Source organism: Tenrec ecaudatus, unplaced genomic scaffold, assembly GCF_050624435.1.
Source record: "Tenrec ecaudatus isolate mTenEca1 unplaced genomic scaffold, mTenEca1.hap1 Scaffold_603, whole genome shotgun sequence".
Taxonomy (NCBI): domain Eukaryota; kingdom Metazoa; phylum Chordata; class Mammalia; order Afrosoricida; family Tenrecidae; genus Tenrec; species Tenrec ecaudatus.
The window spans coordinates 191,263-203,352 of record NW_027459486.1 but is presented as its reverse complement, the minus strand read 5'-3'; the positions used below and the strand labels follow the sequence as shown (position 1 = coordinate 203,352).

The following is a 12,090-nucleotide window of genomic DNA, read 5'->3' as shown; positions in this document are numbered from 1 at the left end:
ATGATACTAATGGTCTTTCGTATGTTGAACTATCCCTGGTATGAATCTTGCTTGGTCATGGTGAATTACCATATATACTCGTGTATAAGCTGAATTTTTCAGCACAAAAAATGTGCTGAAAAACTGGGGTTTAACTTATACGAGGTGTAATATCTCACAGGTGATTGTCGTTCCTCCGCTGTTCATTCAAAGCCCCACTGATACTGCAGGGCTTTGAATGTTTGTTACTCACATCTAACCAATCAGAGCCATCCTATGACGTGGAAGGCTCCAATTTGCAGAAGCACCCATAGTGATTCACTTACGCTGGCAGCTGAACTGGTCAGGATGTGTCCGTGGCTGCGCTCCGTCTCTCCCCTCTGGTCTCTGTGTTAATTCACATCCTGCATTTCCCACCCTAGGCTTATACTCAAGTCATCAGTTTTTCTAGTTTCCCAGGTAAAAACTAGGTACCTAGGCTTATACTCAGGTCGGCTTATATTCAAGTATATATGGTATTCGTTTTATATACATTTGTATTCTATTGGCAAGTATTTTGTTAACAATTTTTGCATCTGTGTTCATTAAGAATATTGGTCTGTAGTTCTCAATTCTTGTAGGATTCCTGCCCTGTTTGGGTATCATATTTATACTTGCTTCAAGAGGTTGCCGTCTTTTCTATGTTCTGGAAGATTTTGTGTAGGATTGGTGTCATTTCTTCCCTAAATGCTTGGTAGAATTGTCCTGTGAAGCCATCTGGTCCAGGGAATTTGGGGTTGGTAATCCCTTGATATCCTTGTCTATTTCTTCTATTGCTATGGGTCTATTGACATTCTTGATGTTCCTCTGGGAAATTCGAGGGAGGGATTATTTTTCAAAATTTGACCATGTCTTCCAAGTTGTTGAATTCATTGGAATACAGTCCTTCGTAATACTCTTTAATTATCATTTTGAATTCATTAGAGTCTGTTGTAATGTCCCCTCTTTCATCCCTCATTCTTGCTATTGAAATTTGTTCCCGTCTTTCTTTGGTTAGGTTTACCCACGATATGTTGATTCTGTTTATCTTTTCAAAGAACCAACTTTTAGCAGCATTAATTTTTTCCATAGTTTTCTTATTTTCCCTCTCCTAAATCTCAGCCCTGATTTTTTATTATTTCTTTTCTTTTGCTATTAGCACGATTGTGCTGTTGACTCAGCCCTAGTTGCTGTAAATTTTGTGCCAGCATATCAATCATATGGCTTTCTTCCTTTATCAGGTGTGCATGTATTGTTATGAAACTTCCTCTGATAACTGCCTTTGCTGTGTCCCATAAGTTTTGGTACGTCTTATTCTCATTCTCATTGGTTTCTAGAAATTTCCTAATTTCATCTATGATCTGAGCCAGTACACACTCCTTTTTCAGTAGAGAGTTATTCATCCTCCAATTGTTTGCCTTGTTTTATTCATCTTCCTTTTGCTGATTTCCAGCCTTATGGCACAGTGGTCAGTGAGAGAAGTCTATATGATATCAATGTGCTTAAATTTATGCAGATTTGACTTATGCCCCAGCATGTCGTCTATCTTCGAATATGTGCTATGTGGGCTTGAAAAGAATGTGAAATATTTTGTATTTTCATGAAAAGCTCTGTAAATATATATCAGGTCAAATTGACTAATTGTAGTGTTTAGATCTCTGGCCTCCTTGTTGAGTTTCTTTCCCTGTGATATTTCTTTCTCAGAGAGTGGTGTATTGAAGTCACCTACTATAATTGTTGAGGCTGTGACTTCCTTTTTCATATTTTGAAGCATTTGTTTGACGTATTCAGCAGGTCTGTCATTTGGGGAATATGTTTACAATGCTTAGTGGTTCTTTGCCTACTGTTCCCTCGAGCATTATATAGCGTTCCTCATCTCTTTTTATGGTTTGCACTTTGAGGTCAGTTTTATCCAAGATTATGATTGCAACCCTTGGTTTTTTTTTAATTGCTGTTTCTTTGGTATGTTTTTCTCCAGCATTTGATTCTCAGCCTAGTTTTGTTTGTAGTCTTGACATGTGTCTCCTGTTGGCAGCAGATTGATTAGTTGTATTTCTAAACTAGTCTAAACTAGTCTGCTAGCCTCAGTCTTTTAATGCCTGAGTTTAGTTCATAGATATTCAGGGGTATTATTTCCATCCGTGGACTCTGTGATGTCATCTTACACCTTTTGTGTTGGGTGTTTTCCCACCTCCCTTTCTTTTTAATGTAGTGTGTGTGTGTGTGTGTGTGTGTGTGTGTGTTTCATTCTTGACTTCTTTTCACCCTTAATCCAATGCTATCTTGGGGGCTGTTTTCTCTTTGTTTCCCTCTGGGTGAGGTTGTTCTCTGTGGCAGTCTCTTACTTATGCTTGGTGAGTGCTGTTCTTCTGCCTATACTGGATCGACAAGGATCCAGGCTGGGTTTCTTCTAATGTATTCTTTGAGTTTTTCCTTCTCTAAAAGACAATTACTTCTTCATCTATCTTGATCAATAATTTGGCTGTGTAGAGTATTCTTGGGTTTGCATTATTTTACTTCAATTTTTGCAATGTTGCTCAACAACTCTCTCCTCTTCTTCATAGTGTTCTCTGATACCCTGTTTCCCTGAAAATAAGACAGTGTCTTATATTAATTTTTGCTCCCAAAGATGCACTAGGTCTTATTTTCAGGGGATATCTTATTTTTCCATGGAGAAGAATGTGGTACACGTTTATTGTTTATTGTTTTATTAAAAGAGACATCGTACTACCTGTCTGCTCTGACTGCGCTGCAGCCAATAGTGAGCTGCGTGGTGGTGCCCACCACTATGATCCAGAGTCCAGAGTTACGGTAGCTTCGGGGGTGCTGATTTTTGGGGAGGTCTTATTTTTGGGAGATGCCTTATATTTCAGCCCGAGGCAAAACTGTAAGTAGGTCTTATTTTGGGGGGATGTCTGACTTTTGGGGAAACATGATAGGTCTGAGCATATTCTTATTTGGGAAACTATGTGATTGCTTGTTTTTCCCTAGCTCTTCTCATGATTTTCTCCTTTTCCTCAAAGTTGGATAGTAAGTATGATGTGCCTTGATTTCTTCTTGGGTTTCAATCTGACTGGTGTTCTTTCAGCCTCCTGAATGGTTGCCAGGTTTTCATTCATTAAGCTCGGGAAGTTTTCCTCCAAGAATTTCCTCTCTGTTGCAGTTGACTTCTTTGTGGTGTCTTCCTCTGGTATACCAATAATTCTAATGTTGTTCCACTTCATAGCATCAGACCTAGCTTTTAGGTTCTCTTCAGCTTCACTAATGATCTTATTAGATTTTTGTTCGCATTTAAAGTCTCCTTGGCTGTCCTCTAGGTCACTGGTGCAATTATCTGCCTCCTCCAGTCGATTCTCGAGGTCTGTGTGTCTGCTACTAGTTTTTGTTATCTCTTCCCTGATCTCTTGTATTTCCCTTTGGTGTATGGACTTAATCTCCTCTTTCATTTCATCTTTTTTCTGTATTGTTTTTCTCATATCCTGTATTACTGCAAGAAGTATTCTGAAAAATTCTTTATGTGGCAGATAAATATCTGCTTCTTCTATGCATGTCGTTCGGTTCAGGACATCTCTGCCATTGAAGTTTGTTTCTCATGTTTTTTTGTTGAGGTCATTGGGCCTGATTGCTGTTTGTTTTAGAGGAGCCAGGTGCCATTTTTCAGGGAGTCAAAGAGCACTGGCTCTCTCTGGGAGACTCGTAGGAAAGCTTCTTCGAACTGCTACAGCTAATTTCACTATGGAATTAGCCAACCACTTTATCCTCCTGTGGCTTCACTCTTTCCCTAGTCAACAAGTTGGATGGGCCTCTCCGGAGATGCTGGTTGGGTTGTTGTGGATCCACGAGGATGGTGCTTTACTGGGTGATCTCACAAGAATCCATGATGGTGTGGCCCATGACGGCTTGGGTTGTCACAGGTGGCATGCAAAGGTGCCCGCTGCAACAGGAGTGTCACAGAAATCTGGTTGGTTGCCCGCTTTGGTATAGAGCACCGTGAATGGTGGGCGGAATTTCCCTGATCAGGTAGATCACTGCGTAGGTTAGGCAGAGTTTCCCACTGCTCCGTGGAAAGCTGGTGAGTGTTTGATAAGCTTTCTTAGTCTGTGAGGCACTACAGCAGGCGGGAGGAAGCTCCCTCAGTAACGTGGGCCCACAGAGGATGGATAGGAGCTCCCCAAGGCACACAGGCAGGATTTCCCCCAAAGAAGGGGTGCCGAATTTCTCCAGCCATGTCTTAAGCACTACAGAGGACCGGCAGGTGGGCTTTTCCAGGGAAGAAGTTGGGCAGGATATCCCCTGTTGGAGTGTGGGTGGGCTTTCCCAGCTTCCGGTTATGCTGCAGAGGGAGGAGCTCGCCCAGCAGGGTTGAGTGCAGGCATTAATGCCCTAGGCTAAGGGTAGTGGTCAGGATGTTGGCAGTGCTGTGTGAGAGAAAGGGGAAGAGAAAAAGAGAAGGAAAAAAAAACAGCCCATTGAGACAGGGGGATAGGGGGGAATAGAGAGAAGAGAGGGAAACTGAAGCATCAATATAAATGAACCTGATCCTTGACCATGGGGCTGGAGGGGTTTAATCCCTGCCCTGAGATGGTGTCAAACTGTGGCTGTGTTGAGATAAAGCCCCTGTGTTGCCTACAAATGATCCTGGCTCCAGCCAAGACAGTGGCCGGGCCAAGGTAAGGTGACCAGATTTTAACATTGGTATAGCGGGACACCATTGATAAAACTCATATCCTGGTGAAATTGCCACATGGCAGCCGAAAACCGTATATACCCTCACTTGTTGTGCATTCTTTCCAAAAATTGGGACTTTTTAAAAACACCATAGACACGAGAAAAAATGTTTAAAAAGCGGTACGTCTGGTCACCTTAGGCTAAGGTCAAACCCTAGCTGGCCTCCATTGTGGTAAGCCAAAAGACCCAGCTCCTTAAAACCTATTGGATCTCTGCCTACTTATCTTTCTGATGCTCCTTCTGCGACCTGGTGGTGTGGAATTTCCCTCTTAGTGACTCTCCTGCACAGATTTCTGTGGAGTTCCTCTGCTGTGTGTTACTCAGTCGCCATCTTCCTGGAAGTCTCTACCATCCATTTCTTAACAGATTTTTGTGAGAACTTTTTTTTCTCTCCCACTTAAAATTAATATACTTTTCCCCTCAAGAGACTGTAATTTACCTTTGTAAATTACAGAAAAAGGGCTTCAAAAATTCATGGAAAATTCCTTTACCTTTTAATCCTATTTCCATGAGCTATTTGTGGCTCACTCATACATGTTATTCCAGTTACTATGGCTCCATAAGAAATTATCGCCAACACTTAATGGCCTAAAATAGCAATTAAATATGCTCATAGATTTTATATTTTGTGGGAAGGAACTCAGACATAGCATAACAAACATGTTTCTTCTCTGCCCTATGATGCCGGGGCCTCAGCTACACACCTTACTGGCTAGACCAGAAATGTCTGAAAGCTCGCTTACCATGTGGCTGCCTGATGGGCCAGTTTGGGCTTCTTCACAGTTCAATGTCTAGTGTCCCTCCAGAGTACGTTTCCTAAAGGAGAAACCAGGTAGAATCATACTCCTATAGTCCCTGGGAGCACTGCTGCCGTATTCATTAGGTCTGAAGAGTCCCAAGTCCCCCATCCCCAGGTGCACAAAAGGGAAAGTGACCACACACCTCACATTCCTTCACGAAGGGATCTAGGGTCCCTGAGTAAACCGCATGGAGTGCATAGCTGACCTCTGGCTACATCAAGGAGAAGAATCCTACGTAGCTCCATCAATCAAGGCCGATTGCCACAAAATAGAGATCAGGCATGCCTCCACCCTCCATCATTCTTTACCCTTTTCTGATAGTAACTGTTTCTTCCACAGCATTCTACTTTTGTGCTGTGTTCTATAATCCATTGCACTGGTCGCACAGAGCTCACAGGCAATACTCACAATTAAGGGAGCTTTTTAGAGAACTTAAAGGGTTACTACAAGCCAAGATCAGAAAACACTAAGGATACAGTCATTGGTCCACAGTATCATCTCGCCTCAATCAAGTCTTTCTCTAGTCCTTAGTCTCTGTGTTGCTCTTCAATTCTGTCTCGTGTCTCCTTGCCTCAGCCTCTGACTTTGCCTTGTTCTTTCAGTCTGTCCAGTAATTTCTGTTTCACAGCCTCTGGTTCCTCTTGTCTTTAGACAGAGATCTCATTTGTTCTCCACTGGTAGTTCTTTATCCCTTAAGTTCATGGGATTCCTCTCTGTTCCTGTTCTAAGATAACACATCCCTATGGCCAGGGAAGTGGCAACGAAAATGAACCAGTCCACTCTGTTTTGTGTTAGACATGCCCTATTTGCAAAGTCCCACCTAATCATCAATGGGAATCACAAAGACCTATACAGAAGAGCCATGCCAAGAGACTTCACACCACGATAGTCCCACAGACAGGCGCTTCTTGCCTTCTTACCCTTAAATCTACAAGTGAGAGCTGTGTCTTGGGAGATTCGCCTCTAAACCCTGGCAACCAAGTGTGCTTTTTACAGTGCATTTCCTCAACTCCTGTGCAGACAGACCACTGCAGCCAGGTGCAGATTCAGGGCAGCCTCCCAGCATTGCCTGTCTGTCCTGCAGCCCCCACTCTATGTGCCTCATTGGGCCTCAGCCATCCATGTGGCCTTTCTGCTCTGCTGGGTGGCATTTTGTTTTAAGATGATGGCAACGCCTTGACAGTCAAAGCTGCAGAACCCTCTGGAGAAAGGAAACCAGTGAGTTGCTTTTCTTGGCCATACCCCATCACTGTGGTGGACTTGCACACATTCCTGTTGAGTCAGGTGTTGGTGATCTGCATTTCTCCTCCACATTCACTTCACTTTAAAAAAAAAAATTTAGCCCCTGCTATGATTCTAGTGATAGAAGGCGATGTAGGATTTAAGAAAGCTGAATTATCCCTGTCATGTTTAACTCACTGCATAGTTGGAAACTTATAGTTTGAATGTTACATGTTTGCTGTCAGGAATTGAATTTCCTTTCCACTGGGCATCCTGCAGACCCTGCGGTGCTGCATTGCTCCTTGGGCCTTGCTGTGTAGCATGGGGATTGCAGGGCCATCTCTACTCTGCTTATAGGACCTGCAGGACCGCAATGATGAGTTGCAGGCTGCGCTGGAAGGCCTACAGACATGGATGCACAAGACACAGAGTAGCCCATCTAGTTTCCGGCCAGATGGATGCCTGCCCCCAGCAGATTGCTCCGAAGGTAGAGGATCTTCTTGGGGAAAGGGTGGAGTCCTTGTTCCAGCAAACTGGGCTATCTCTCAGACCTACCCGTAGTTTGTGTCATGGGCCACTTCCAAGCATCATAGGGTATATTGAGGCACAAACACCTGCCCCAGACACACTGGCACCACCCGGCTGAGTTCCTTGTAGCTGGGAATTTATGGAAGGGGATGGGGGCTTTATCAACTGTAATGAAATGGCAGCAGTTATGTGATCTCACAATGACCTCATCAGAGGCATGTCCATCACTCGTAGATGTTCCAAAGCCACCTCCAGAGTTGTGATTAAGATGAAGGGACTTGGTGGTGAGGTTTCAGCATAGGCTAGAGACAGAGAGAGTGAGGGTATGTGACAGTAAATAAAGGAGCTATATTTCCTTTGCCCAGGTCACAGACCAGTCTCTATACAGATTGTCCTCTGAGCTGTAAGCTGGTTGATGTGAAAACTCTTTTAATAAAAGAGATAAATTATATCTAAAACATATTAATGACTCCCTGATATTCAGAGAGAGCTTGAGATTTGTCCCCTTGAGTGTCAGAATTCGTCAGAATAGACCTGTGCCAGCGGCGCCTGCGCAGGACACAGGTCAAGCACTGGAAGCAGTTAGGACCTGTGTGCATAGGCGTGCATATCTGCTTAAAAGTAGATATCTCTGGCTTCAGGATCCTCTTAGTGCTGAGGTTTATGACAAATTCCACCTACAGTGTAGACTGTGTTTGATTAATCTCAGCTCCTTCAAAAGACAAGAACAAGGAGGTAACACAGCTGCCCTAGAGTTTTGTCATAATCCTGTATAGCCAGGGGTTGGTTCTTGGATCAGTGCCCCCAACTGTGCATCAGCAGACACCGTGGCAAGTCTCTCAGCCCTGCTGCCAAAGCTCTGATACACAGTGGTTTTGTGTGCTAAGTTTTGGCCACTCCCTCACCCCAGGGAGATCTGTGGACACTGACAGGCCACTCCCTCACCCCAGGGAGATCTGTGGACACTGACAGGCCACTCCCTCACCCCAGGGAGATCTGTGGACACTGACCTGTGGATCTTTGGCAGTCGAGCATTTTGCATCCTCCTCCCTCCCAGTTTTGTAGTGCTCTAAAGCTATTTATTTAATAAAATGTAAATGAATTATAGCTAAAAGAGCCAACCTGGGAACCTTAAGTTTTCTCTGAATGTGGGTACAGCGTCTTTGGACCCCAACATAACCTGCTCACCTGCAAATGGCAGATTGGTGTCTTGAAATCCTGTGAGTCAACAGCCAAAGGCCATTAGACTCATTTGGGAAATGTGGGATGGAGCCTGACACAGCCAGCTGCACCACATCCAGAGATGCCAAGGGTGCTGTGACATCCATTTAAGGCATCCTACGTATTCTTCCACACAACAGACAGGTCAGCCATCCCCAGGGAAATGGACACTGTGTCCCCTCAACTACACAGAATTTATGGCCCTCAGCACGAACCACTGACCCAAAACCTGGGAGACAAGGCCCTGAAGTCTTGGGTCTGCTCGAGACTGGGGACTGCGGCACCAGATCACAGACCTAGGCTTCATGCCATCGCTAATGAAACCTAGCAGTTTCACAATGTGGCCTTTTTATGTACTGTCCTCCCATCCCTCTGATGGAAACCATTTTAGAAGCAGCACCAAGGCTCAGTTGACCCTTCCGATGTTTGTCTGCTGCTGAGAGAATAGTAAGAAGCTGGGTTGCAGTAAGCCTAGTGATGTGGACTGTCCAGCCTCACGGACCTCCTGTCAGCCCAGGTGACTGCGCAAGTTGACAGTTCTCAGTTTCCAAGGCAAAGTAATTCTTTCCAGAGGTTCTCATTCAGGTTTTTGTCTTGTCCCTTATGTCAAAGTTTGTCACCATTTTCAGGGTGACAATGAGAGTAGAGGATGACTTTGCCACGTCCCATCCTTGACACTGCAAAATGAAGACTGAGTCATGGCATAAATGCAATTCTGAGTCTCAGACCAGCTCTCTTCCAAGCCCTAGCAACACACGTAGTTCAAAGATGTGCCTTGTGTGCCTGGTGTGCGGAGTGGTGATTCAGGTCGGAAAGCGAGTCCTTGCAGTGCTCTCAAGCACCATTCCTCATTCCACACGTATGGAATGTGCCTGACTGCTTTATTATTATTATTATTGTATTTTAAAATCATTTTGTTGGGACATCTTACAAGTATAACATTCCATAGTTAAATCACATCAAACAGTGTTGTACAGTTGCTACCACAATCCGTTTCAAAACATTTTCTTTTTCTTGAACTCCTTGATATCTGCTCCCCATTTATTCCCTCCTTTGCCCACCATACCCCGCCCCAGGAAACCTTACTTTATTTTTTTCCATATCTTGCACATCCAATATATCCACTCACATACAATTCTGTTGTTCGATCCCATTGAGTGGGGTTATTCAGTCATCAGTGCTCTCAGCTCCCTGTTATCTCCTCCCCCCTTCCCGTACCCTCAGGGAACCGTTACTCCATTTATTGTTTCTGAAGGGTTATCTATCTTAGATTTCATGTATCAAATGATATTAAATATACGATGAACCTACATCAAATCTGATATGATTAAAGAGGCAAAACAAATAAAAACCATAATCATAAGGGGAGGGAATATTAAGGAACTAGAGGATAATTATGTAGTTCATCAGTGCTATACCACACCCTGGATTTATCATCCCTTCCTGTGTCCCTTCTGAGCGTGACTGTCCAATTACCAGAGGGGCTGTGATTTCTGGGTCTCTACTACATCCATGCCCCTTCACATCAATTTGGTTGCTTATCTTTTGAACTTCTGATACCATTTCTCCTCAACACCTCATGATCACACAGGCTGGTGTGCTTCCTTGTGGGCTGTTTCTTACCTGCTAGTTGGGCACTTATTTAACTGCAAAGCATCTAAGACCCCATATGCTATTAATAACCAGGCACCATCAGCTTTTTTCAACCACATTTGCTTATGCACCCATTTTGGCTTCAGCAATCATCTGACCAGTTTATCGAGCAACACACAGACTTACTGCCATCAAGTTGATGCCAACTCATAATGACCCTATAGGACATGGGAGACCTGCCCCTGTGGGTTTCTGAGACTGTAACTCTTGATGGTGGTTTCAAACTGCTGACATTTCAGATCACAGTCCAATGCATAAACACCATGCCACCAGAGCTCCTACATATCCTGAAACCCAGCATTATTTGTGTGATATAATAATGTGGAGGAGGAGGAGGCCAATTTGAAGTCTTTAGCTAATAAACAGGCCATGAGGTGTGTCTGGCCACCTTCACACACAGTGAGGCTCATTCCCAGGCATCACACTGCCCAGAGGCATGTGTCACCAGGTCACCCCACTTCTTCCATATCCCCACCTCCTCTATGATCCTGGCATCACCAGGGAATAAACTTGAAGTGAAGTACAAGGGAGCCTTACATTCATGGACAATTCCATTATCTTTTTCTTCCGTGTTCTGGAGGTTCTTTGAAGTCCCTTCACACGATATCACTGCCACTTTGTAGGAACTTGAAGGGTGTGATGGGCTGCAGGAGCCTCCTGAGCAATCTGTTCTGGTGAAAGTGTGAAATGGTTCTAAATGAGTGTTTCCTAACGTGGGCAATGCTGCCCCCTGGGGGGCACTGGAATAATCCGTGGGAGCTGCCAAAGCAAATAACCTACACCTTATCCTGGATTAGGGATGGGCTATTGTATAAAAGTTAATTGCCAGAGGGTTGCTGGGTAACTATTTTTCTGAAAATTGGACAGCTGACCAAATAAGTTTGAGATCCTTTATTCTACATGGATACAACATAGCAGATCACCAGTGATGCGTGCTGTTGTACGCCAGTGCGGCAGGACTCCACCATCACTGCCTTTCCCTTGAAAAAGCACATGTAGAATCTGTGCTTTGTTGTCCCTTGGGAATAGGAAAGCTGTAAGAAACCTGTAATATCCTCACTGAGCTAAGCTGAGATTTCCTCTTCTTCGCAGGCTTTTTCACATGCGTTACAGCTCCTACTCCAGTGAGCCTCGAAACAGAACTCATGATGGAGCAGGTGAAAGAACGTTACCAAGACGTCAAGAGCCAGCTGGAGACGAAGGTAGGTGTGAGGGGTGCCCGAGGGGGAGCCTGGGGCTTCCTTTTGTGCACAGAGAGCCGTGCTTAGTGCTGACCCTTCTCCAGGCAGCTGCCTTGGATTTCTCTGGTTGGTGAGCGGGGGCACTAAGAACACAGTTTGAGGGAAATACAAGCAGAAATGACTGTCAGTGCCTGGCCCAAAGTCGCTGGGGGCTGGCATGCTGAGTGCAGCCCTGCCAACTGCTGTGCGGGAATTCACAACACCTACCTCATTCTTAGCATAACTTATCCTTGGCTTTGCCTCTCGTGGGATGCTGCATAGTTTCTCAGTCAGGATTACCCTGGCTGACAAGGTCTTCTCAGATGAAGTTAGCTCCTGCCTCTCCTTAGATGGTGACTAAGAGAATGTCCGCACACAGTTGCCATGTGCCGCGTTCTTTCTACTTTCAGGACTCAGAGAGCCAGCCACCCTGTTTCCACCGGGACCTCTGAGCTCCTGGGTGCAAGTTACTTACCTAAACGGAGCTTGCCAGCCAACGGCCAGACAATATCTTCTCCCACGGGAGGTTATCCAACTGGTCCAGACAAGGCTGTGCCTACATCTTGAGCACTGAGTCTTGGGGATGTCACCGCTGCCTTTTCATCCCTGACTTCTGCAGGCCTCAGCTCCTTGGCATGCCCGACAACCTTGCTGTTTCCATGTCATATTGTCAGGGGCTAATGTTTCTCTTTCCCGGTAAACTATAAGCAGGAAATTGAACT

General features: G+C 44.7%; 1 pseudogene; it reads left to right on the top strand.

Annotated features, from left to right (window-relative positions):
* The window catches only part of LOC142436770 (ninein-like protein), a 140,796-nt pseudogene extending 128,709 nt beyond the window's left edge, over positions 1-12,087 (top strand).
* The last annotated feature ends 3 nt before the right edge of the window (positions 12,088-12,090 follow it).